Raw genomic sequence first — 27,484 nt, forward strand, 5'->3', positions numbered from 1 at the left:
TGGTCCCCGGGGGCCAGGGGAATGAATCAATCGGGAAGAGTGCAGACCTTGCTGGGCTCCTTAGGGACGAGCCAGCTGTGCTCCCCACACACAGGACGGCCTTGGGAAGCAGAGACAAACTGTGTTGCAGGCTGTGTGTGGCCACAGCCGGCCTAGCTCATGACCTGCCCTGAGTCCCTTCTCAGCCAGATTTCACGAGGTACCGTCTCCCTCCAAGGAAGACCTGCCACCCACCCTGAAACATCAGAACCCTTGGATACTACAGAGGCCAGCTGTCCATGGGCAAGGAGGGTCTGCCAAAGTGGCTTTGTCCTGACATGCCCTTCCCTGGTGGATCCACCATGGTTCCCAACTCTTCTCTCCTACATAGGCACTCTCTTCCTTTCCTTAGATGCCGTCTTCTGTCTACCCCAGCCTTCACTCCAGATACTGGCTCATTCCTTGTCATCTGTCAGTTCCATCTAAGCAAGAAACAGCAGCAAGGAAAGGAAATGGCTCTGTCACTGAAGTGTCTAACATGGGGACCTGCCTACCATGAAGTGCCTATCATGGGGACCTGAGTACAATCTCTACAACCCATATGGAGGGAAGCAGAGACAGAAGGCTCCATGGGCTTCAGGCACAAGGCACGCATGCACACATGCATGCATGCAGGCACAAGGCACGCACTCACACACGCACACTTCAGTCACCATTAGCTCCATCTTGTGTGGCTGGGACCCTGCCGCTGCACTGTTCAACTTTTCAGTTGATTTTAAATGGAACTATTATCCTAAAATCATGAACCCCTCTTTCTCCATGACTGCTGTTTGGTTAAACTAGCCTTGGATAGTCCCAAGAACTCTTGTCACTGGAAAGATGGCTCCCTTGAGCTTTCCAGGGCAAACCCATTCACCCTGCCTGGAGATCCCTCTTTCTACCATCTCCATGGAGGTTCAGCCTGATGAAAAGATTGCTTTCTCAGTCACGTTCACTACCCTGGGAGAGCAAGAGCCATTTCCTTCCTGTAACCCATCAATGTCTGTACACAGCATATCCCAGGCTGCCATGTCTTTTTCCGCTGTTATGATCTAGAAGAAGAGAGAAAAGCACCCACAGCAATCTGTATGTGGAAGGGCAGGTGGTGCCTAGAGGCCATTCATTTGCAAAGTGGATGACTGTGGAAAGCTGGGGGACACAGAGCAGAGTGTGTGCTCTTTCTTATGGATGGGAGGTGTCCCTGCCAGTTCTGACTGAACTTCTGAAGGCACTTGAGCACTAGTTACTTCTCTCGTGGCTGCACCTTAAGGAAGGAAGACTTTATTTTGCCTCATACTTTGAGTGTACAGTCTATCATAGTGGGTAGGACATGGGGGCAGGAGTTTGAGGCATCTGGTCATATTGTATCCAGGAAGTCAGGAAGCAGGGAGAAATGAATGCTGGTGCTGAGCTTGCATCTGTTTCCATGGTAATTCTAATCTCAACGGCTTGACAATCAAGATAGACTATCATACCCTGGATAACTCTTCTTTCCCCAGATCCCTCTACACATGCACATATGGGCACAGCCACTGTGCGTGCCCCTCGATAAAGCATGAGGCTTCATGAGGTTTGATGAAATCTGACAATTCAGAGCACAGTATAGGTACATCCACCTGTGGCTCTCTGGTTGTCCTAAAGAAGAGGAGATGGGCTTAAGCCCTTTGGGGGCTTAATATGTCAGGGATAGATATTGGAAAGATGGAATGAATGGTATTGGTGGAAATGTCAAAGTGTTCCTCAGAAGAGAAGCCCTGAGCTCTAGCCATGCCAGTTGCTGTGGGTAGCCCAGGCTCAGAGGCTGAAGGATGGAAAAGCCTGGTCCCCACCGTGCTGTACTCCATTAGAAGGGGGAGGATGCTGCAGAGAAAGGTCTTGGACCAAAATATTTTCCACTGGTGAATCAGCAGAGAGTGGTAACAGGAGCCAGGCTTGGCCTGACCCCAGTCACCTCTGAGTCAGAGCTGAAATCCCTTGCTAATCTTAATCCCTCAGAGATGACATGTTGGGACTTGTCACCCTTCCTTGACCACCAAAATACCCTTAGGGTTGATGTAGCTCTGGGAAGGCCTGGCTCATCCAGGAGCTAGAGAATGGAATGAGGGCAGATAGAGCCACCCTGGGAACTGGGCCTTGTTTCCAACATACCCATGACCTTGAGAAAGATGAGCATCTGGGTCCCTAGTAGATCTGACACTCTCCCAGATCAGAGCTGAACTGGGCACTGGGGAAAAGGGATCAAGGCTAAAGACTGCAGGCAGCCTCAGACAAGGTCTGGCCCTACATCTATCCCAGAAATAGCTTTCCAAGTATGTGCCCTTCAAGAATGTGCAGCAAGTGACAGCCACTATGGTTTTAGGATCAGATGACATTATTTGTTATGTGGTTTTGGATAAGTTGTTCCCCAAGTCCCTTTCCTATAGTATAGACACATAGCCAAGGCTTAAGCATGAGGAGTTGGGTTCTGATCACAGCATCCTGGATCAAGTCATTTGCCCTCACCAATTCTCTGTCTGCATGTGAAGCAGACATGGTGGCAACACTCAGCTCAGAAGAGCATTGTGAGGCTTGAAGAAGTGGTATATTCTCAATGCTCAGGGCAAGACCTGGACCATGATGAATGTTCCGTAAACCCCAGCTGTGGAAGTCACCAGAGAGAATGGGCTAGCTAGGATGACAGCTCTCAGTCATCTTTCCTTTGCACCTGCTCCTTGCAAGTCAGCTCCTTGCACCTGCACAGCTCAGGGTCTTGTACTTGGTAGACAGCTCCTCCCATAGAGAGAAAGGATTCAAGATGCATATCGGGGCAGGCCTAGCATAGGTGAGCTCCAGGAGACTGGAACAGGAGCAGAAGCCAGCCATATGCTGAGGTTAGAGACAAAGGGCCTCAAGTGGGCAGGAAGAGGCCTGCTCCCCAGCCTGTCTGTGTCCCAGGTTTCCACCTCACTCTGAGCAGAGATCCTACCCTTCACAGACCTTCCCAAGGTTCCATTTTTATAGTTTTAGTCTGACAAACCATCGTGTAAAACTATCTTAATAGGGCTGGGAGGGGCCTAGAGTATAAGAAGGCCTGGGTTCGATTCCCAGCACTGCACAAACTGGGTTGAGGTACATCCTTCACCCTAGAACACTGAAGCCCAGAAAGACTGGAGTAGGCTAGCCAGATCTCTGGTTCCTCTCAAACCTAGCACTGGAACCCCTTGTCCTAGCAGTGCAATCCCTGAAGCTCAGCAGAGAATGAGAGCCCTCTTTTACCTGAGCTGAGTGTCAGAATGCAAATTCCCCATTCAGTAAGTTAGAGGCCAGCAGGGATGAAAGTGTCTCCTCCTCCTCCTGGGAAGATGAGCTAAGCAAGACTTTAAATAAACATGGAGTCTCTTGGGGGTGAGGGGAGCATAGAGCCCCCTCACCTGTGTGTGTGGAGGGTCATCACAGTGTCACCTTCCCATCAGGTGCACCCTGGGGCCCATGGAGATCTTGTGTGCTTGATGGGAGAGATCCTATAAACGTGGGAATTGGTGTACTGGGGATGTAGTGTTGAAGACTGGAGCTAGAAAATGATCAAGGAGTGGGGAGTGGAAGAGAAAATTACAATGCAAAAGCAGCTCCAGGAGGGACCCCTAGATTCCTGCCCTCCCTCAAGTTCAGGGCTCCAGACTATGGAAGAGAGCAATTAAGACAGGAGGGGAGGAGGGATGAGAAATCCCTTGACAGAGAGAGCTTTGACTGGGGTCAAGGGAACAGCTGGGAATGCCACAGGCACATCTGGCTGCCGACTTAGGGAGGGTGTGCCTGTACCGGCTGGGAGCCAGGGACGTGGTGGAGACAGATAGGGCCCAGTTTACTGTCCAGCGGAGGTGTTGCGACAGGAAGGCGGCTGGGGAGGAGGAGGTTCCCAGGGCGGAAACAATTTATCTGGGGCACGAGGAGCAGCTGGAGAGGGAGGCCAACACGGTTTGCTTGTTTTCAAGGCCAAGCAGGACGTGAGGAAGGACTGGCCCATGCCAAAGCAGCCAGCAGAGCTGCCTTCTGCCCACGCCTGTGGCTCCATCAGCCACTGACCTTCCTAGAGAAGAGCTAAGCCCTGATCTCTTCCCCATCTGGGGCTGTCTTCTCTCAGGGACACCCCCTAGATGGAGGGCACTGTGAGTAGTCACCACAGTCCTTCCACTTGACAGCCTTAGGGGACAAGGAAGCACTCTACTTTCCAGAAGAAAGAATAGGGGCCTGGGATTGTGATTCACTTGGCAGAGTGCTTGCCCAGCATGCGTGAAGCCTTGGATTTGATCCTCAACACTCGGTGAACCAGTAGTCAGTCATGCACTGGGGAGGTAGAGGTAGGGTGATCAGAGATACAAGGACACTCTTAATTAAATATGGAATTTGAAGTCTTCCTGAACTAGTGGAGACCTGGACTCAGCTCCTCACTTCTCTACCCACCAACAGAAGTCTTCACCATTTTTCAAGGCTATACAAAAAGCTGGAGCTGTAGGAGAAACTCAAATCTAAGTTTGTATTATTCAGAGAATTGCTCAGATGTCCCTGCATGTGCGGACAGGCTGGGTCTGTCCTGTGGGATTGTCTCTGACTCCTCAGCCTTGTTCTCACCTTCACCAAGGCCTCTCACCTGCAGCCAGCTTCCTCCGTGTAGCAGATCCTCTGCACAGGGTAGTGAATAGTTGATACTGGCTCCCATCCACCCTAAGCCTCAGCAGCCACAGCAGAACACGGGTCACAGTAGCCATTGACTAAGATATCCTAAACGGGAGGTATGGGGGTGGTTGGGACAAAGGAGCCAGCATCTACCGCTTTAGAACACATTGGTTTCTATTCATTTCCAAGATGGAAAAGAAAAAGTGTAAAGATCCCATTAGAGGAGCGGGGACTGAGTTCACCTCATCTCTACTCTTAAAACCTGCTGATTAAACACTGGAATGATAGCCCCCCACACCCAGGAACGCGCCCCCCCCTCCAAGAGATGTCTCATCTTGCCCATTCCTTAGAAAACCCTTGAACCTCTTGTAAGTCAGGGACCGTCTTTTTTTTTTTTTTCTCTTTGTATCTCACCTGGGGCAGGAGAAAGAAAAGAACAAAATTCTCATACATGTCCTTTTCAGCCCTTGCTTCAAACCCATGGAGTTTCCTATGTAGAGACTGAGGCCTAGAGTTGAGCAAACAAACCTAAAGTCACAAGAGCTAAGTCAGGAACTGTTTTAATTTCAAAGCTTAGATTCAGAGTTCACACAGCACATTAGTAAACCTACAGAAATCACGCCCCAGAGACAAACAGCCTTGCACCTTACTCTAACAAAATTTGGTTTCTCCCACTTAAGATTTACTTATTTTTTAAAAGATTTTTATAAATTATATGCATGAACATGTGTCTCTGTATGCATATGTGTGCCTGAGTGTGGTCTTTTCTGGAGGTCGGAAGAGGACATCAGATTCCTTGGAGGTGGAGTTACAGGAAATGGTGAGCTACCCCCATGAAGGTGCTGGCAACTGAAGTTGGGTCCTCTGCAAAAGCAGCCATCGCTTTCGACCACTGTGTCATCTCTCTAGCCCCTCTGTCCCTCAAAATCTGGAGCTGGGCCTACCCAGACTCTCCTAGCACCTTGTCTGGGTTACTCTGAGCTGGAAGTCACTTATCCTGTCTCCTCATTCATTGGGAGCAGGTGGCAAGCCGGTTGTTTTTCTCTGAAGCCATGGTCAGAGCTGTCCATATGATTCCACTCACCAACAGGGGGTTGAAGACAGGGAGCAGATGGTATTCTGGTAGGTTCCACAGGCTCTGGAATAGCCATGTGGGACACCAGATGCTGGGCCACTAATGAACCTGGGAATTGCAGAATTTTCCACACCTCTGATGTGCTTACACCATACTGGACCTTTGGGGACCCTTGGGTTTTGCAGCATTACACCAATAGCCATTACACTGTGCTCCGTCAGCTAAGGTGAGCTTGGGGTTCAGTGTCAGATCAGACTGAAAGAATTTCTATGGGAGAATTCAAAGGATTCCAAGTCCACTTGGGTTTTAGTTTGTTTGTTTTGATGTCCTGGCTGACTCTAAACTGCCTATGAGATCAAGGATGACCCTGAACTTTGACCTCTCTGCTGCCTCTTCCTGAGTATTATGATGATAGGTGAGCTCATGGTGACTGGCCTTTCCCTTGTGCCCTAATTCCTGACAAGGGCAGCATGCTCTTGCCCTGATGTTAGCATGATATGAGGGGAGACCCAAGTCATGAGAAGCCAGATCAATGCTGAGATTCAGCTTGTCTTCAGACATGAGAAGGTCTTAGCTGCCACACTCTCCTCTTCCTCTTCCTCTTTCTCCTCCTCTTCCTCTTCTTATTCCTCCTCTTTCTCCTCCTCTTTCTCTTCCTTTTCTTCTTCCTCTCCCTCCTCTTTCTCCTCTTCTTTTTCCTGGTCCAGCTCCACAGCCATATCTTGATCAATGGACCTAAAGACATCTGGAAAACCATCTTTTCTATTCAGATAGGCAGAAGAATGGAAATTTGGCTCACCTTTGGCCAGAAATCAGTTTTATAGATAGTACCTAGGTCTCCAGCAGCTATTTTGAGACCATGAGGGGATCAACTTGATGCGCTAAGATTGGCAGGCCCAAACTGTGGAAGAGTGTAGTCCTAATTTCTCTGCTTCTGTCTAGTCTCCTCTGTGGTCTGTCTCTGAATGAGCCCTCCACCCTCAGTCACATCTTCTGTCCAGGTGCAGGCTCTTCCCCTGCTCAAAAGCCCTTCTTGCTCCTTTACACAAACTCTTGTTTGCCTGAAGAGAGCAGCACAGGACTTATTTCTTTTATTACCCGAACCAGTCAGAGCCTGATGAATTTGTTTTATTTCTCTGTAGCTCTATTTTTAGCCCTCATTACCCATTTCATAAACTGTCATCTGGAAAAGAGCACAAGTTCCTTGAGGGGTCTTAGTCAACTCTGAATTTCCAGGACATGAGGCCAGGCAGAAGCTTCTTGGATGTTTCCAGAAGAGTGAGTGCCCAGCCATGTAGATTTGGGTATGGGTTCCTGTCCCAGTGATTTACTGAAAAGAGATGAAACTTGGCTGGAAAACAAGACAGCACACATTTATTTGATTACAGATTGAAAACTGTGATAGAATGCTGAGGGGTCAGCTAGTCTCTGCCCCACCCAACATCAGTCTAGCTGAGGCAAAGGCCAGGTCTCAAGCATCCTGCAAGCCTGTCAGGCAAGATGATGCTGACTGTGGGCTGGGTTCTTGACTGAGTCCAAACTGGGTTTCTTCAAACATGGAAGTCAGGTGTGAAGATTAAGCCTTCCTAGAGAGTCAGCAGAGGTTCAGACTCTGATGACCTGGCAGCAGCATCACTTCCATCTGTCTTAGTTTCCTTCTCAAAGATTGTCACAAAAGTTGGCTCAAGCTCAAAGGGAAAAGGAAAGCACATGCCTCTTCTTACTTCAAGAGTAAGGTCCAGGAAGCACACTCTGGGCCAGAAATGTCCCTCTTGTCATGTTTTTGGAAAATGCAATGGAATATATTTTAAATTTTTTAAATTTTTATTTTATGTGTATGTGTGTTTTGCCTGCATCTGTGTTTGCAAACAATGTGCGTGCAGTGCCCATGGAGGCCAGAAGAGGGAGTCAGATCTCCTGGAACTAGAGTTGTGGATGGTTGTGAGCCACCATGTGGGTGCTGGGAATCAAACTGAAGTGATCTGGAACAGCAACCAATGCTCTTAACTACTGAGCCATCACTCCAGCCCTGTAATGGAGCCAGCTCTTGTCTGTTTTTCTCTCCAGATCCTTTGGTCTTCCACCTGGAAAGGCATACCCGGGTCTCCTGCTCCGGTGGTATTCTTCTTTGAATGTGGTTTGTGGGTTGAAGGACTGAGCCAATGATGAACTGACAGAACTGGGTTTGTGACCCAGCTGAGCTACATTCTGATTTGGTGAACTTTTGGGTTCTCTGGATGTCACTCTTGTCCTCTACAAACAAGGAGCTAAGGACACCTCACCAACACCAGGGAGTTGTACTAAAAACTTAGAGAGAGGCCCAGGCTCAGGTCAATGATCTTGGACACCAGGACACAAGAAAGGAATGAATCTTGATCAGGGTTTCATGTAGCAGAAGCCCCTAGTGCTCTGCTGAGTGAAGAGGAAACAAACATGGGAACAAGATAGAGAGACTGGCCTTCCTGGATGTGAAGAAACATCAGGATGCCGCCTCGGGGTCAGGTCCAGGAAGCTGTTGGTATCCTGCCACCAAATCAGCATTCAGGAAGCTGATGACTACTGCAGTGGTCACTGGGAGCTTACCACATCTTCCCAGTCTTCCTCAGACACAAGTTTGGATTTTGTTCCTCTGTCCCCTGGATTTGAGTGAACATAAGGCTCCATGAACACAGGCTAGTTCGTTGCAGAGGCACAAAAGCCAGACCTGGGGTTTTCTCTGCCTTCTCTCCTCCTCTCCTTATCACATTTACATGACATCAGACCATTTATTTGTGTCCCCAGGTGTGGGAAACAGAGACTAGTCATCCCAGCAACCATTGTGGCATGAGAATTGTGTGTCACCCAACCTGATATGGCCCGTTCTGATGGCCATGCCTGGACACAGGAATGTGACTTGCCCAAGAGCTAGAGTTACAGTAGTGGGAAGTTTAGACTTAGGCTATGAGACCATCCTTCCAAGCCTAATTTCTACCCAGAATCCTGGCTCCAGGGCAGCCTTAGGAAATGTGACTGCAGCTCCCTAGGCTTTTCAGTAGCAGCAGGGATCATCCTGAGATGGGTGCTGAAAGTTCACCGAACCTGCTCACCACAGCAAATCGGTCCAGGGGTGTCAGAGGCACTGCAGCACAGAGGCTTGTGAAGAGGGCAAAACAGGACAGAGAAGGGAATGATGCACAAGCCTTGAGGAGGCTGTGTGTGAGTGTGTGTGTGTGTGTGTGTGTGTGTGCATATGTGTATGTGCATGTGTGTGTTTTGTATGTATGTGTGCTCTGTGCGTGTGATATTTAAGTTCTCAAAAGGGTCTGGGGATGAAGCTCAGCAGACAGAGTGCTTGCCCAGCACACACGTTTGCCCAGGTTCAATCTGTGGCACTGGTGAAATCTGACATGATGACACATGCCTGTAATTCCAACATTTGGTAGATTGAGACAGGAGAATCTAAAGCTGAAGGTCAACCTTGGCCAGAGGCCACCATGGACTTCATGATACTCTGTCTCAAGACGGAATTCTACTCACAGCTAAGGAAACACTGTGGTTGTCTTTTATCCAGTGCATTGTGAGATACGGCACTAGGACCATTTCCATCATTCTGGAAACTGTGTGGACAGGAATAGCATCTCATTTATCTCCACCATGGTGCTGGGCACCCGGCAACATCCAACACATCTCTTGTGGAGAAAGAAGCCCGAGTTGGATAAAAAAGACCCAGTGTGTGCTGTGTCCTTTCCCAGTGTGGTTTGATTAATCAGAGCCTGGTGGGAACGCCTCCTCCTGGGGTCTCAGTGCTCTACTTCTCTTAACATGGCCCAAGATTATATTAGTCTCCTTGGCAGCCGCAGCACACAGATGATTCATATTGAGCTTGAGGTCAACTGCAGTCTCTGGGTCTGTTTCACATGAACAGCTATTAAGTAAGGCAGGGCTTCCCCATCCATCCATATGCAGTTAATTTTTTGAACTAAATGCCTTATGTAACATTTCATCTGACCGGGTGATGGCCTCTTTTCCAGATTCTCAAGATCTATTCAAATCCTCAGTCTGTTGACTCAGTGTGCTTATTCATCCCTTTACCCTGCGCCCTCCACCCCTGGTGCTACAGAGGACTTCTGTCTTTAGACGACAAAACTATTGAGCAAGATTGCTGAGAGGCTGAGATTGACTTACTTCCTAGTGGAAATGGGGGGAAATGATTTGGTCAAAATGGTGCATCTTCACAGTCATCTTAACTGGGCTTGGAATGGCCTAGGAGACACACCTCTGAACATGTCTGCAAAGGAGTTTCCAGAGAGGCTAAACTAAGGAGAAAAACCCACCCTTGGTGTAGATGACCCATTCCATGGGCTGAGGTCCCAAACTGAACAGAAGGGAAAGAAGACAGGAACATGAATAAGCATTAGGCCCCCCTCCTCTCTCTCTCTCTCTGCTTCCTGATTTGGATGAAATGTGACTAGCCAGCTCCCGTTCCTGTTAGCATCCCTTCCCCCCACGAGGATGCACTGTACCTCATCACACTGTGAGCCAGGCTAAACCCTTCCTTTCTTAAGTTGATCTTTTCTGGTATTTAATGACAATAGGCAGAGAAGCAAACACTCGCCACACGGAGTTGTTTGTTCTCCTATCCATTTTGTCTACAGAAGTTGACAGAGACTGACACAGTAAAACAATGAAAAAACATAAAGCTTTGAGCCCATGCCAAAGAGGGGCTGAATTCAGCCAGGAGCACTTGCTCATCACAAAGCGGGCTTGTGCTGGCATCTTCATCCCACTTCTGGGTGACTGGAGATACTTCGCCACTTGATCAATATCTAGGAATCTGAATCCCAGAAATGACAGCATGGAGCTCTGTAAGTCCTTCTCTCTACGGAAGAACAATTGTGCCATTAAAATAGATGAAAACCAGCCCAAAGGCCCCCAAACAATGTGCTCTCACTCAGAAAAATCTGAAGAAAAAAAAAAAAAAAACAACAACAGAGACAAAGCAGCATTTGAGACAAAGGTCAGATGAAGGCATTTGATGTGGAGTAGGGTGCATTCAGGGAAGGAAGTGAGATGGAGCATGGAGTTTGCCTCCTGTGAGTGGCTGCTGGTTTCCACAGGACTGACCAGGCCTCTGAGGAGTACCTTAAGGCTGCTCTCTGGGGAGGGAGGCATGTGTGAGATGCCCACTCCTCTGTACTTGGCAGTTATCCTGTGAGAGCAGCTAGGCATTTCCTGGGAAGCACTGCAATGTCCCCAGTGATATCCTGTGGAGGTGGAATGGAGGGCCTGCAAAGACTGTACCCCCAGATCTGCTTCCCAGGTCAGTACTGATGGGCCAAATGGGTCTGGGTACAGCAGCAAAACCCCAGCTCTGTTCTAGTGTAAGGGGATAGGTCTCCTCGTCTCTAGCATCCAAAGTCCACCATGAAGATCCACCTTTAATTACCATCTTTTATCTCCATCTAAACTTTAGATTCTAAAGGCTTTCTGTGGTCCTTGTCTCAGAGCCTGAAGCCCAAGGCAGGTTAGTCTGGGAGAAACACCTGCGTTTCACACACCCACTGAGACCTCTCAGGAAGTTTTCTAGAACCCACCCCCAGCAGACAGTTATCAGGAGTGCTTCATCCGGTTCTAAGGTAGACACAAGGAAGGTCAGGAACCATCTCCTTACCCAACCTTATGCATTTTGATGCTTTCTCCTAAAGTGCCCCTGAACCATTGAGTTTCTTGTCTAAAGACACGTGTGGCCCTTTGGTGAAAGGAGATTATTTTTTTTAATCTGGGCTACCTGGACTCCTCCTCCTCCACCTTGTTCTGTTTGGTGAAATATACTCTCTGCTTTGCTTTTTTGAATTTTGTACAGAGCCTCAATGTTCTGTTGAGTCATCTGCCTCGGGGCTATATTTTCTCTACTGGAAAGCAATCTACTTTCTCAAGGTCCACCCTGAACAACTGGCTTTGGGGCCACTCCCTTCCTGTGACATTGTCAATGCCAGGGTGATAAAGCTCTTTCCCAGGTCCTATCACTTTCATTCTGCCAGCAAGTGCCTCGGAGTCGCTCAGCCTTGGGTGTATCCCACCAGTTCCTTTTTCAGTGATTAAGTTATCAACCAGGCAAGAATGCAGCAAGCACTCTGGAGATGTCCTTGTGGCTAAGAGCTGACTTCTACCCAGTTTGAGATCTCTGAGCTTGAGTTTGGAGAAAGTTTCCCTTAGTTCCTTCACCAAAAGGCCAGAGGCTTCATCAGCCCCTGAGGAGAGTACGAATGGAAACTCATCAACATTGGCTCTGGAAGCCAGAACCAATTGCAAATTTGTTGCAAGCAGAGAGGAGATCCAGTCAAGTTACCATCACCTTTTGGCTGTGTGGCTTGGGGACAGTTACTTGGCCTCTCTGAATTTCAGCTTACAAGTGGATGCTGGAGCTTTCTTGATCATTCCTCCCCATTTTGAAGGATGTTTTGTTGTTGTTGTTGTTCTTCTTCTTCTTGTTGGTGGTTTTGTTCTTGTTTAATATTTTTTACAGTCACCATGGCTTACAGTCAAGTGTAAAATACCACTGGCTATGTCTTAGTGACAGAGAGGGTCACAGGTATTCTAGGGGAGGGCGCACCTTATAGTCAGTGAATCAGACTGATAGTTTCCCATAGTGGTGTTTTGTGAGACTGATTTATAACACGCAAAGCACCAAGAGCCGTGATGGGCAGACAGTGCTGCACATGTGCTGGCTTCGGGGGCCATACTCGTAAGCACTGTGATATCAACAGTATGTAAGGCCACTCCTCCGATAAAAAGGCTTCAAAACAGAGTGTGCCAGCCCAGCTCTGCTCATCCATTGCACTGGAAGCCAGGATCCCTCAACTACCCGTCGGAGGGAATTTAGGGAACAAGCAGGAACACTTGAATCAGACAAGCAAAGACCAGCTGAATGAAGCCAGGAAAGCCGAGTGAGGGTCGAGAGCTGGGTACCTTCACTACACACTCACTGCGGGCTGCAGGCACCGAGGAAGCACTGTGCCTGCGGAGGGAGCTTGGAGAAAAACAGGAGCTTGACTTCTAAGTCTTCCCTCACTTCTCCACCCCAGCACCTCAGAAAACAGTTGACAGCACGCAGTCAGCTGCTGCTGGCCTCCCCGCCTACTGCTAACTCCATATTGGAGTTTTCATCGATGCATGGGATATGTCTCTATCACAAGTTAGTGCCAAGCCCTAGTCTGTTGGGGATCTGCTGGGTGTGGTCCCTGCACAGCCCCCCCCCACTGCGGTCAGACCTGCTCCTGCAGCCCATACATCATCCTGACGTTTAGAAGAGATCCTATTAATCATAGCACCTCATTTCATTGGCTACAGTACGCCAGGGAGGAAGCCCCCACAGAGCTGTGGCGGTGGTTGGGGGTCAAAGACAGCAGCCTACACCCCAGGGAGACTCCATCTGTGGGTGACGAGGTCCCTTTCCATCCCTGCATGGATTCCTCAGAAAGATGTCAGGTCAGTCCTGGGAGTGGGAGGCTTATGGATCTCAGCATCTGAGCTCTGAGTTTTGTTTTATTTTATTTTTGTTTTAAAAAAAAAAGTCCCAACACCCAAGGTTGGTCTATGTTTTTATTCAATGTGTTAGGAACAAGATTCACATGTGGCTGCTCCCCAGTTCACCTCTCAGATCATAAAATGGCCAGTGACTGAACACAGGAGCCATCAAGTAGCTTTCAGGTCTCTCCTCCAACTCCTCAGGGCCAGTTCGAAGGAGTCCAAGTGACAAAGTACAGGTGTCCTGACGCCAGGCCCCTGATGGCCTCACAGCTTCCTTGGCCTGAGGCAGGTTTCTCATAACTGCAGGCCCACAATTGGATGTGACAAGTTGACCTAGGTTGACCCTTCCAGACTCCCCAGTACATGGCAACTGAACAGCCATCCCCTCCCCAAGTGCTGGCCTTTGCCTGGTCCAGTGGTGACTGGGCTCTGGGAGGCCAGCTGGAATAAAGACTGTCCACAGGGGAATGGTCTGGCTTGGAGAGGAGACAAACTCTCTGCACAAAGGCTCGTCTCTCCATCCCTCCCAGGACTGTTTCCTGTAAACTCGTGCCTGTATTTTGGGCCTATAACCTCTTTACTCAACAAAACATAATGACTAGGAAGAAACAAATTTGATCCCAAAATACAGAAGGAGAAATGTGAAAATAATAGATAATTCATAAATACATCCTAACTTCATCAGTGGGGTTTACTGCAAACTCATGGGGTTTTCCCTCCATTTGAAAACAATTTGTACCATAGATTACCTCGCCTTGCGTGGATTCCTGAGTATGAGGGTGGTTGGGAAGTCAGGGGCGATCGTAAACCCAGCCTGTAAACTGCAGCCAAATCATTTCAAAAGCAAAATTATAAAAATTCTTTCCAAGAATTTTATAGCAAAATAATTCTGTTTAATGTGGGATTTGGGTGCATTTTAATTCTTTTATATACTCTGGGGTGGAACCTGCAAAAGTTAGACTGTCTGGTACCCAGGAAGGCCTCACATCCCCAGTCCCTCTTCCCCTCCCTGTCTTCCCCCAGCTTCCCTTTTCTTCTTTCCCTTCAAAGTCTCATCCTCTGCAGTTTCAAAGAACCATCCACCGGGCCCCTGCTAACAATATTTCCTTATTCTAATAATTTCTGGGGGTGGGGGTCCACATGTATGCATGTATGTGTGGGAGTGGGGTGGGGGGGGCCACATGTATGGACGCATGTGTGAAACTCGGAGAACAACCTTGGTTGTCATTCCTTGGGTACTCTTCACATTGTTTTGAGACATGGGCTCTCCACACTGGCCTGGAACTTGCCAAGTAAACTAGGATTGGCTGCCCATGAGCCGCAGTGACCTACCTGCCTTTGTCTCCCTAGGCACTGGCATTACAAGCCAGTGCTGCCAAGCTACCCTCCTTTAAAACAAAAGGCCATGGGTTTTAGGAATTGAACTTCATTTCCAAGGCAAGCACTCTACTGACTAAGCCAGCTCCTCAGTTCCAACAACGCTCCTCACACCTTCCCTGGGGGGGGGGTATGCACAGCACTTCACCTCCCCCTCCCTGGGACAGCAGATGCTCTGTACCAAATAGCAAGATAGATAAGTGTGCAGACAGACAGACAGATGATGCTAGGTATATTGAGAATAGTCAGATGGATACAAAGATGGCTGATGAATAGTTAATAGGTAGGTAGATGTATGAGTGGATAGATAGATGAGTAGATGAACAGACAGACCAACATCTACCAAGCAAGAGCTTTCTCTGGCCTAAATACCAAAGCAGAGGCTTCAACAATGACCCATGGTTCTGATTCAGCAGTGTTCTGGCTTTTTCCAGAGCCAGTACATCAGTCCATAGTCTCTCTTGTCTCTAAGCCCTGTGTTGTGAGGAAGCTTCACTCACTCACCAGCCACAGATACCTGGGCCACTTAGTACCTTCAAGGAGCACTGGCCTAGCTGCTGAGCAGACCTAAGTCCAGCAGATATACAGGCGCGCCTGGGGCAGGGATTAAGGTCAGCTGAGCATCTGAAAGTAGCTCCTTGGTGAGGTAGAACTTGGCTGGGTCTGTGAGCCCTGCAGAATCTGAGTGGAGAAAGAGAACAGAAGCACCCAGAAGAAGGGGACAGGAACTTGATGGCTCCCGGGGTCCCTGGGATTAATGGTAGGATTAGTAAAAGAAGAGGAACCAGAAGAAGGAGGAGAAAGGACAGAATACCCCGAGAGGCTTGAGAGAACTGTTCCAAGGATCTGAATGGACCCGAAACTCTGAGTTCTGATTCTGCTTTGGGGTTATATTCACTAGTCAAGGCTACATAGAAGCATATGGCCCAGTGTTTCCCAAGTTGCGGGACACCCGTGGTGTTTGCAGGTAACACACTAGCCTTGGCTTGGACATCAGCCTGTTGGGAAAGCTGATCTCCCTGGGACTACCTGAGTACCTGGCAGACCTGCCCATCTCCAAGCCTGGAATGTCCATTGATCTCCTTGTGAGCGGTCCCTTCTTCTCTCCCTCTTCATTCCACACTCAGCTTTGCAAAGCATCCTCTCCCTTGCACAAGCTTAGAGGATACAGGGAGAACGTTATCACTCGACAGTAATCATAAGGATAGAGAACTGGGGAGGAAAGAGCCCCAGACCCTCAGGAGTGCCCTGGAGACCTGTCACATTTACATTATGATTCATAACAGTAGCAAAATTATAGTTTGAAGTAGCAATGAAAACAATCTTATGGTTGGGGGTCACACAACATGAAGACCTGGATTAAAGGGTCGTAGCATCGGGAAGGTTGAGAACCACTGGTCTAGAACAACTTAATATTTGTTCCTAAAGAGTAGACCCTATGGGAGACCCTACTACTACTGAGGGCTGGAATATAAAATGGAAAATTCTAGAAATAAACATTTAATGAATCTTAAATAACTTTTATGACTGAATATTGTTATAATTATTCTATTTTATAATTAGATAGTGCTGTTTCTTTCTTTCTGTGCCTTGCTTGTGATTTAATCTCATTACATGAACAGGATAAAATGTCATCTATGTAATTATGGGGTCTTGGACAATCTGCAGCCTTGGGAATTTACAAAGTATGTAGGCAAGTGATTGGGGAGATTGTTGCTACCACACACATGCACACACAAACACACATACATACACACACATGTGTGTGTGCATATGAAACATTATAAGAATAATACTTGACATGTTCACACAGGTGCTTGTATTATAACCGAATTTAACTTGCTTAGCTTTGCACCCATACATTGCTTATCTGCAATAAAGGAAACAGACCAAGCAGGAGGGAGTCATGCTTTCCTCCTCTTCAGGGTCACACCATCCTCCTCAGTCTCCTTGGCACTGACAAGGAAGAGGAATGGTACTGTGCATGGTACTGTGCAAATTCCCAAGGCTGTTGAAAATGATATCCCAGAGAAGAAGGGAACCACTGTGTGTCAAAACAAATAAACTTATAAATAGGATTAAAATACACACTAATTGTATTTTATTAAGATTTTTTAATTTCATGCAAATGAGTATTTATCTGCATGTCTGAGGACCATGTTAATGCTAGGAATCAAACCTGGGTCTTCTGAGAGACCAACCAGTGTTCTTAACTGCTTTGCCATCTCTCTAGCCCCAACAGACACTGCTTGTAAGTTCAGTGTTAAACTTTCTGTATCATGTAACTATTTTCAGAAATCAAGATATGAGTGCCACACCTTTGTATTGATGCGGTGTCTTTTCGCCAGGTCTGCACAATGAAACTCGGGGAGCCTGACTTGCCTTGTTGTCTAGTCAGCGCCCTTCTGAGGAATGTGTCTAGAAGTGAGACTGCTGAGACAAATGAGATTTGCTATTTGTGCAACACTGTTGTACCAGCGCCTCCTGAGGGGCAGCCCGTGAGCCTTGGCGATTGCCTCTTGTTTACTAACCTAAAGGAAGGGAAAGTATCTTATTCCAACACGAGTCTTTTCAAATGCTGACATGGACAAGAACTTGGACCTTCCTTCCAGGGTTGTCACATGTAGATGACAATAAGGTCACAGAGAATTGTATGGTTGAATGACAAGCATTTCTTTTGTCATATATATCACAAATACTTTCTCATAGTTGCACTATGACGTATAGAAAGCCACGGGGAAATCATATCATCAGTACATGCATTCCTTCATATGACTTTTTTTCTAAAACTTCTCTAGACAAAGTTTGTTGATATTCCTGTATCAACAAGCTGTCAAGTTGCCTCAGCTTTTTAAATCTAGAAAAACATTTTCTTGCACTTGCAAGAGCCTACATCTCTCTGTTCCACTGACTTCCCTTCCTCTCTTTCCAAATCTAATCATGACTAATTTGTTTGTAATCATCTCTGTTCTTCAGCCTTGCAGCATTATTACAAAATGCCATAGGTAATTAAGTTACAGAGACAAAGGTTACTTAGCATACAGTTTTAGAAGCTCCCACAAAAACCGAGTGGAACTAGAACCTTAGCTGATATTGGTCTCAGCCAGCAGGCATGGAACAAGACTTTTTGTCTTGTGAGGAAGAAACAAGGGGGAAGGCAAGGCCATGAGTGCTGAAGTAGGCCTGTAACCCCAACAGGATTATCATGAGTTTAAGTCCAGTCTGGAAAACATAAAGAATGTCAGGGCAACATAGTAAGACTGTGTGTTAAGAACAATAATTTTGGGGGAAAAGGGGGAGGGAAGAGAAGAAGGGGGATAAAGGAAGAAAGCAAGGAAGGAAAGAGGGAGAAGGAGGGGAGATCTGGGAGAACAAAGGAAGAGAAGGGAAGGGAGAAGGAAGGAAAGGAAAGGAAAGGAAAGGAAAGAAAAAGAGGAGAAAGGAGGGAAGGAAACTGGAGAGAGGAAGAGGAAGGAAGAGGAACGGGGAGGAGAGAGAGGAAGAAAAGTGGATGAGTCCCACAATGCCATCTGAGGATATGTACCAAATGATAATAGGACTTCCCATCAAGCCACACTCTCCGGTTGCCCCTTTCAATAGTGCCATCCCAGGGACCCAAGACTTTGACACATGGACTTGGGAACAATCAGAGTATAGAAAGTCTCACGTGTATTACAGTCTCCACACTACATGAACATCTTATGAGTGACGTGTAGTGACATTCTACTGTGCTTCACGTTTTTAGACCCTTGCGGAAGGGGCACCAAGCCTGTGGGTATCTTGTATTTTGTTCTTGCTCATTGTTTCATTCTGAATGTGCATTAATCTTAGGAGACACACTTGGGATGCTTTCATTTTTAACAGAGTGTAACAGGCTCATTTGTAAATCCACCAGCACTGATCCACTTTCCTGTGACTAAGTATCCTGTGACCTATCTTCCCATGGCAGAGTGCTGTTCTTGTGACAAGTCTTCAGACAGTTGTTGTGCACGGACAAGTGTCTCTCCAGTGTGTGGCAAGCTGTGAACAGTCTAGGGACTGCACATCAGCAGCACCATAGTTCTCCTAAGGATTGCCATGTCACCCCTTGCAAGCCTTTCCTCTCTGCCTCACTCTGCACAATGCTGTTGGATTTTACAGCATCAATACTGTATGTTCAGAGGGGCCATCTTAATCTTACTATGCTTTGCCTGTATTCCCCTCCATCCTAAGGATTTTTTTGTTAATCTTCTTAGTCTCTTCTAGCCCAAGGGTTCTCTCTTCTGTACATCATCTAGCCTTGTCCATCCTGCTATTCATTCTCTGGCTGCATGATCCCTTACTTCCTATTTCAATTATTGCAGATTATCCCTCAGTTGGTGACTGACGGTAAATTTTTAGAATGTCTCTGTTGAACTTTATTTAATTTAAATTTATGAAATTTATGAAAGGCAAAACTCAATCTGTGTCAGAATGAATAAGAGAGGCCGGCGGGGCGTTAAGCATGTTGCTGATCTGTTGAGATGAAAAGATGCTTACGTTTTACAGAGATACATAAAATCATATATGTACATGTGACAGTAAAGAGAAACTGCCTTGGAGAACAAAGTGCACTGGTGGCCTTGAAATTTAAAGAGAACCTCACCTCATTCTTTCGTGTGAATCTTTGGGCTCTGAAAACCCTCTTTTAAAAAATCTTATTTGTGCAATAAGATTTGTGTGGTTTATGTATGTGCTGGTGCCTGTGTCCACATGTATGTATGTATTCAAATGTGCATATGTGCCTATGCACGTGGAGGTCAGAGATTGACATGAACTGTCTTCCTCAGTCACTCGCAGCTGGTCCTGAGCTGTTAAGAGTGCTAGATAAGCCTAACCTATGCTCTGGCTAGCAAGCATCATCCTCCATTGTTCCAGCTGAACTGACTCCTCAGCTGTCAGGGAGTTCCCAGGCTGGAGAGGATGCTGCGGGGAAGAGCAAGCAGGACTGCTGTCCTGTTCTGCCCCAGTTCTTGCTCTTTCTTCAGTGATGCACTGTGGCCTGGAAGTGTTAGCTAAATAAGTCCTTTTCTCCTGAGCTGTTTTTGGTCCTAACGGTTTATCAGAGCAACAAAAAGGACTAGAAAACACCTTCAAAACCTCCCTATGCTTCCTTTTCTCTCCTGTCCCACGAGTCCACTTTGTTCTCCAAGATGCTTTCTCTTTAATGTCACATGTACACACATGATTTATGTCTCTCTATAAAAACCTAAGCATCTTTTCATTTTAACAGACAGAGCCAAGTCATTAGAGAGACCTGAAGTATGTACAGATTGCTTCCTGTTCCCTTGATCACACCGTGCTTAACGCCTCCGCCTCCCTTATTCGTTCTGACACAGATTGAGTTTTAACTTTCATAAATCCCTCTATTCCAACTACATTGCACAGTAAATTCAGATGTGCTGCTCAAACAAGTCCATCTTTACCTCACTGATTCAAAACGCCACTTCTATCTCACAATACAGTCTTGGATGGTTTTGGTCTGGTGGAGCTTTCTCGTCTGTTCAAGCGATCTGTTTTGTCTACCCCTGCACAGCTCCATATAGCTGTGGTTACTCTAGCTCATTATGTATTTCAGGGTCTGGTTTGGAAACTTCCATCTCATTATTTTCTGTTTTCAAAAGTTCCCTGGATCTTCTCAAACTTTAGTCTATGGAGTCATATTGCCTACCTCTGGAAAAAAGAGCCCCACATGACTGTTGACAAGGATTACAAGTAACTTACAGTTTAATGTATGGGAAATGAACAGCATCCTGGTGTCACGAGCTCGTGAATGAGAACATAGTTCTCTCCCTGGTCATTTAAACACGTATTGATCTGTGATCACACCGAACGTTGCCATTTTGTTTTCACGGTTTGCTTTGGTTTACTTTCCTAAACCTGAAACTCTATGAATCTGAAATCGTGGACCATGGTCTGCTGCTGGTGCAATGAACATTTCACTATTACATCTTACTTCATATTGATATATGGAAATCTTTTTCCTGAACAACCAACCTTGCTATTTCCAGCCATTTCTCCCTCATTTTCTTGAGCTTCCTAAACTGTGAATCATGTCATCTGCAAGGGACAGCAATGTTTCTAACTCCACTGAGAGATTTAAACTGACTGCTTAGTTTTGCTTACTCGAGTCTCAAATTCCTACACACACCCACAAAAGTGCTAAATTTGTTAAAAATCCCATCTGTAAGTGTCACTAAATATGAACCAACGTTATGGCAAAACATGATAAAATATCAATGGTGGTTAATTTCTTTTGTTTAGTAAGCTTACTGTCAGCAAAATCTGCAAAATGAACTTCTGCAACTTATTTGGCCCTGTACAGTTTTTAAAATTACTTTTTAATTAAATTTATTTATTTAGTGGGGGGGACATATAAATATGTGGAGATCAAAGGACAATTTGTGGGAGTTGGTTCTTTCCTTCCATCATGTGGGCCCCGGGGTTATCAAGCATGGTTGAAAGCTCTTTTGCCTACTGAGACATCCTGCCAGCCTTTGAGTCTGTGTTTCTCAGTTGTCTAAGTCAAGAATGGAAAGAGTGTCTAGTCTTTCTCTTCTAGTGATGAAAGATTAACAGGCACAGAGTTTACCCTTCCTGCTTCAGCAATTAGGAATTAGAAAAACATAAATGACAACTGGTTTCAGATGTTAAGCAATAGATGGCTCCAGAGCACTGAGTAGGTCAGAAGGTGCAGGAGGCTATGATGTCTCAGAGTCGAGAAGGTGCAGTCAGAGTGCAGGGGCCAAGACAGCTAAGTATGGAGGGGAAGGGTTACTGGGCAAAGTAAGCCATTTAGCACAAGAGCTAGAGACTTCATAAGGAACACTATGAGAAGAGCAAGGCTCTATGAGGCTGTGAAAAGAATTATCAGGGAGCAGTAAGCTGAGAATTCTAGGATATTACATGAGGCCGTAGTGTCCCCACAGAATGTACAGAGCATTCAAAGCATGAGACTCTAGTGCGGTGACTTAATTAGACTTTAATATGTAGGACCCACCAGAAAAATACCTAAATGGAAGCTTTGGCAGGTTTAAACTAAATAATCAGCAATATAACTACTGATTGTAACCAAAGTCCTTGATGTTTAAAAAACAAAACCCAAAGTCTCAACTATGTATGGTTGACTAGGTCTGTCTAGCCCCAGTATGAAATTTCCAGGCATCACAAGAAGTACAAATTGCAACTCAAACACAGAAAATAAATCCAAATAAAACAGTAACAATAAAAACTTCACCTGATAGAAAGAACCATCAAACAGCTCTCACTCAACCAGCTAGTAATGCAACCAGGAATTTAATAAAGAAATACAAACAGAGAGGAGATGATGCACACACACACACACACACACACACACACACACACACACTGCACATAAGTCTGAAGTGGACAGGACTAAGAACACATTAGAAACACAAAAAGAAAAGTTGAAGAGCTTGAAGTTACAGCAAAAGAAACTGAAATAAAGTGCAGAAAGAGAAACTGGGAGAGGACTCAGCAGATTCCCAGCTCTGTGAGGAACCAAGGTTGCAATACACAGACCTTCACTGCTGGGACTCAGGGAATAGAAGCAGAAAAGGGTTCAAAGACATTGGGCTAGAAAATTTGCCAAATTTTTTGAAAATTAGAAATCTACAGATCCTAGAAGGAATGGGAAATCTTCAGGAAAGAGTAAAACGAGAAAGATTGTATCATCACCAAAAATTCTGAAAACTCACGAAAAAGCAAAAACCTTAAAGGCAGCCAGTGAGGGAAATACAAATGGACAGAAACAGGCATCATTGCAGACCTCTTGTCAGAGACTACAGGAGCTATGAAACAATGGAGGGTTTTTAAAGTACCTAAGCAAAGTGCCAATCTAACATTCCTTTAATAATTTATGTAAAATTAAGTCATGTTCAGTTATACAATTTTACTACAGGGAATGTTAAAGAAATTAGTTCAAGTAGAAGAACAATTATACCAGATACAAAGTAGGAATCAACACACACACACACACACACACACACACACACACACACACACACGAGAGGGGGGAGGGAGAGAGAGAGGGAGGGGGGAGGGGAGATGAGGGGGCACATTGCACATTCAAAAAGGTAAATAAATGCATAAATATTAAATACATATTTTTCTAAATTTTAAACCTTATTTAAAAGTCAGCTGATTGTTTTAGGGAAAATAGGAGTTTCTCTGCAGGAAAAAAATGAATAAGCATAGCAGAAAGTTTTAAACCATCCGTGAAGCAGTGAGAGGCCATCTGAACAGACTATGACTATTAAAGGGATGTATAATAAATCCCACAATGATCTGTAAAAACAAAACAACACAGTTAATAACCCATGGATGGAGGCAAATGGAATCATAAAAAAAATAATTAGCTCAAAATAGGAAAGGAAGCACCAATGGGAAATAGAAAACAAATAGAGAGACAGCAATAAGCATGGTCACAGCCATGCTGCGCTAAACGGAATGTCTAAAGTAGAAGCTGTGTGCTTACCTAGAAAGATCCAGGCCGTGGGCGGGGCTGCCATTTGTGAGCTGAACAGTCTTTGCTAACGTGGCTCAGCTCTGCACTGGGGTGCAAGCTCAGTTGTCCACAGTACAGGCATGGACGGTATGGCTGGATTGACCCACAGCATGTAGTCTGCTGACCGTTGGTCTGGAACACTTTAAGTCAAAGACATACACTGTTTACCCAGGTGGAATAGCCATCCTCAACTATGAAAAAAATGAATAAAATTGCAGATAGGTGGAAAGTAAGATCATGGGAAAGAAGATATTCAGAGGTTGGAGAGATGGCTCAGCTGTTAAGGGCAATTGCTGCTCTTACAGAGAACCCTGATTTGGTTCCTAGCACCTGAGTTAGGAGTCTCCCAATTGCTCTAACTCCAATTCCAGGGCAGCTGATGCCCTCTTCTGGACCTTACAGGCACTGCACTCAAAGGCATGTAGACAGACATACTTTAAGATATATAAATAAATCTTAAAAAGTAACTAAACTTTTAAAAGGAAAAAACATTCACCATCTTGAAATACCTAAAGACATTCATTCCAGTGTTTTTTTTAAAATAGGCATTTAAAGTAAAAGCCCAGAACAAAAAAGGATCTGTTCAATTATGTTATAGAAAACATTAATTTAATGAAGTGAAGCTTAGGTTTTATATGCAAGAGGAGAGGGTGAGATCAAAAGCAGAAACAGGGATGGGGGATCAGCTGTCGAAAGCACATGTTGCCCAAGCCTGGTGAACAGAGCTCTATCTCCACAACCACGTAAGATAAAGCCAGATGTTCTGGGTGCAACCCCAGCACTCTTATCTCAATGTGGGAGGTGGAGACAAGACTATCACTTAGAAGCTCTGGGTCAGATAAGTTGTAAAATACAGGGCAGAGGCAGAAGCAAGAGATCCCTGTCTCAGCAAGTGGAAGGTGAGAACCAACTCTTGAAAATTGTCCTCTGTCCTCCACATGTGCAGTGTACATCACGGCACGTGCATGCCCCACCCACCCATGCACACAGTCATAGGCTTGTGCTATGGTTTGAACATGACATGTTTCTAAAAGGCTCCTACATTGGACAACTTGGTTCTAAAATAACGGCACCGTTTCTGGAATGTTGTGGAGCGTTTGGGAGTAGAACTTGGCAGGAGGAAGTGAGCCACTGGTGGGCAGGACTTGAGGTGTTGTAGCTTGGTGTTCTAGCTGTAGGTGCAGTGGGATCAGCCATTACTGTGACTTCCTCTTCCTGATGGACTGTATCCCCTTTAAACTGTGAGCCCAAAATAAGGTCTTCCTCCATCACACTGCTTCTTGTTAAATGTTTTGTCCCAGCATTTAGAAAAATATCTACTACAGTCTGGAAACAACTGTACCAAAGTATTTACAAAGTAATTTTTCAAGTATGGGTTTTAGTGTAGCTTTTATTTAAGGTTTGTGCAAAAGACAAAAAAGTTATAACTGTAGAATAGAAGAGAGACACTGCATGTGATTTAAACAGTAGAAGACACAGGCTCGTCTTAAAGGTTACCTCCAGGGAACACTCCATCTTGAGGCTGGGGCCAGCCCTGTATTCTGATTGTGTTCTTCGAACGGTACCTCCTCACTCCAGGTCTTCCCTCTCATCCCACTCACAGCACTCAGAAGTCTAAGATAAACTGACACGCTGTCTCCAGGGCAAAGCCTACCGCAGCCCCACCAGGCATCTTGGATGGCAGCCTGAGCGAGTCCTAGAGCATCCAGCTCCCCCAAGGCTGGCTCGGACAGCCCTGGCCCTGGATCTGTAGCTGGACACAGACAATAAGACCCTGTCTCCCAGCCTGGGACTGCTCTGAGGTATGTAAGAGGACAACCAGCCACAGGAAGTGGTGACAGAAGTTAACAGAAACGAAAGGACCCATGTGAGCAAGCCATGTCTTTCCTCCCCAGACCCCCGTCTTCTCTCCCTGGGCTGTGTTCAAACTCCACTGTCTTTGGAGGGAAATCCATCCCATGTGTTTCTTATTCATTTTCTCTTAACTCATCCGAATCCTGTTTTGAAAGAGGCTATTGGATGAGCTACAGAGCTGTAGCAAAGCTCTCTGCCACCACGCCTGCTTGTGGACTCACCAAAACCCCTTCTAATCCACCAGGCTGTGGGGAAGGCTGGCCCAGCATCTGCCTGCTCCCTGGTCTCTGCCTCTTGGAGTTCTTCCTCACCATTCCTGCCATCTGGTGAGCTCTGGGGCTGGAAACTCACATACCCAAGCGGGATGCGAATGTGAGCTGGACAAGACCAGACATGTGAACCTGGAAAGAAGATATAGAGCCCAAGAAAAGATGCCTAGAGCATCTAAGGATACTTAGAGCAGAGTGTGAGAGAGTACAGCTGGCCATAGGAACCTCTGTATGGAAGGGGCACTGTACACCCTCACTGTACAGGTGAGCACTGGGGGGGGGGGGGGAGGGGTTCCTTCCCAGACCTATAACCAGAGTCTGAATCTCAGTCTTCTTAGAGTGAATTTTAAGAATGAGACCATATTCCAGCAAGAATGTGACAATTGGTTCTTATTTTCAGGGTCTAGAAGGTTCTATTGGGTCTGCTGGGGCATCCCCAGTGTAAGGTATGAAGGCATAAGTAAGTTGTCCCAAGCAGACATTTGAAAGTAATTAAGTCAAAAGATGGTTGACTCAGACACAAAGCATGCCAGAGCCAGAAAGGACCTTAGAGAATGTTGTGTTCCACTCCCAATCTCTGCCCTGTTTCTATAGACCTAGCCCCCCTAAAACCCCCTGCAGAATGTTATGAAGAAGCCGAAACACCTCCAAGTTCTGCTTTTGAAAAAAAACAATGGGCAGTCACAAAAGGCCAAACCTGCATCAGGCAAAGCCTAAGGGAAGCCATGATAGGGATGGAGGAAACTGAGCCCTTCTTTGTGACCATCAACATGGACTTGGACCTTTCCTGCAGTATCTCCATCTTCTTGTAGTCACTGGCAAGGATGAATTCTTCTGAACCTGCTAAGAGGGTGTGTGCAGTCGGGGACCAGAGGTAAATGGTATTCCACAGGAAACTCAAGGAGCAACTGAGGCTGCTGGAGACAAGAGGGAAGATGGCAGACAGTGTCAGAACCATTTTGCAGAGAGCTCCCATAAGTTGTTGTCATGCATATACTAGTGTGAACACCAGAGTCTGTATCTTCCTGTCTTTAAAATCCATGCAACCAAAGGCATAGCTGGGAGTGGGTGGGGAGAAGGGCTACTAAAGAAGGGTCTGTGCTAACAGTTGCTCAGCCTGCATCATCAAGGAGATGGGTGCAGAGTTGGGAGATTAGTAGGAACATGGCTGCTCATGGCCGGAAAGAAGACAGACCACAGCTGGGAAATGAGTAGGAGCCAGTTGGGGTCTCCGCAGCCACAGCCTTAATGGTCTGTAACGGTTGCACTCAGAAGCTACCAGCAGATGGCAGTATTTCTGAACAAGAAGGTTAGGTCTGGTAGAAAGATTCTTGTCTTAGGCATGCCAGGAATATTTGTCAACGTCTCGTGGAATCATCACTTGACTATCCTTAGTCTCGTTTTACACACGAGAAGAAGGTTTAGTAGCTTGCTTGAGGAAACATGAAGCACAGGAACCAAAAGTCTAACTCCTAATCGAAGTTGACTAGTCAAGAGTGTAATTCATTCCATTTGAATTCCACTAAATTTCCACCATGTAGTAAGATCATGATAGAACTTGATACTCAAAGCCATTCAGACCACACCCCTGCTCCAGGAACCAGACAGACTATTGGTTTCACCAGTGACAGATTCTGATACCCAGTGACCATGGTTATGGGTATACCCAGGGCAGCAGTTAGCACAGTGGTCCAGGCTTGGTCCTGGCTTACACATGCACTGTCTGGGTGGCCTTGGGTGTGTCGATTGCTGTCTCAAGGCCTCTCTGTTCCTATCTATGTGTGACTGGAAGTAATGTCAGCCTTTGGAGAACATGGTAAGAGAACATATTTGAAGAATTGGCTATAGAGTTGGTAGTGTGTTTTACTAAAACAGCAAATATCAAATATGACAGGCAACAGGAGCCAGAGGGCTAATTAAGACCTGTTTACCAGGCTGAACAATTTGGCTGACAGAGGGGAGAATGGCTTCCAGCCAGGAGAATAACATGGGTGTGGAGACTTGATAGCCCATGATCCCCAAGATGACACGGTGGTAGGTAGACAAGGAGCTCAATAACCCTCTTTGTTCTTAGAAACCTGGATATTACAGTGTGTCTCAGGACTGGGAAATATAAACTCACATGAATTTCAGACTCAACCAGACACAAGTAGATAGAGTATTTATGGACCATGAGCGTGAGCA

This window comes from Arvicanthis niloticus, chromosome 9 (genome assembly GCF_011762505.2).
Source record: "Arvicanthis niloticus isolate mArvNil1 chromosome 9, mArvNil1.pat.X, whole genome shotgun sequence".
NCBI lineage: Eukaryota > Metazoa > Chordata > Mammalia > Rodentia > Muridae > Arvicanthis > Arvicanthis niloticus.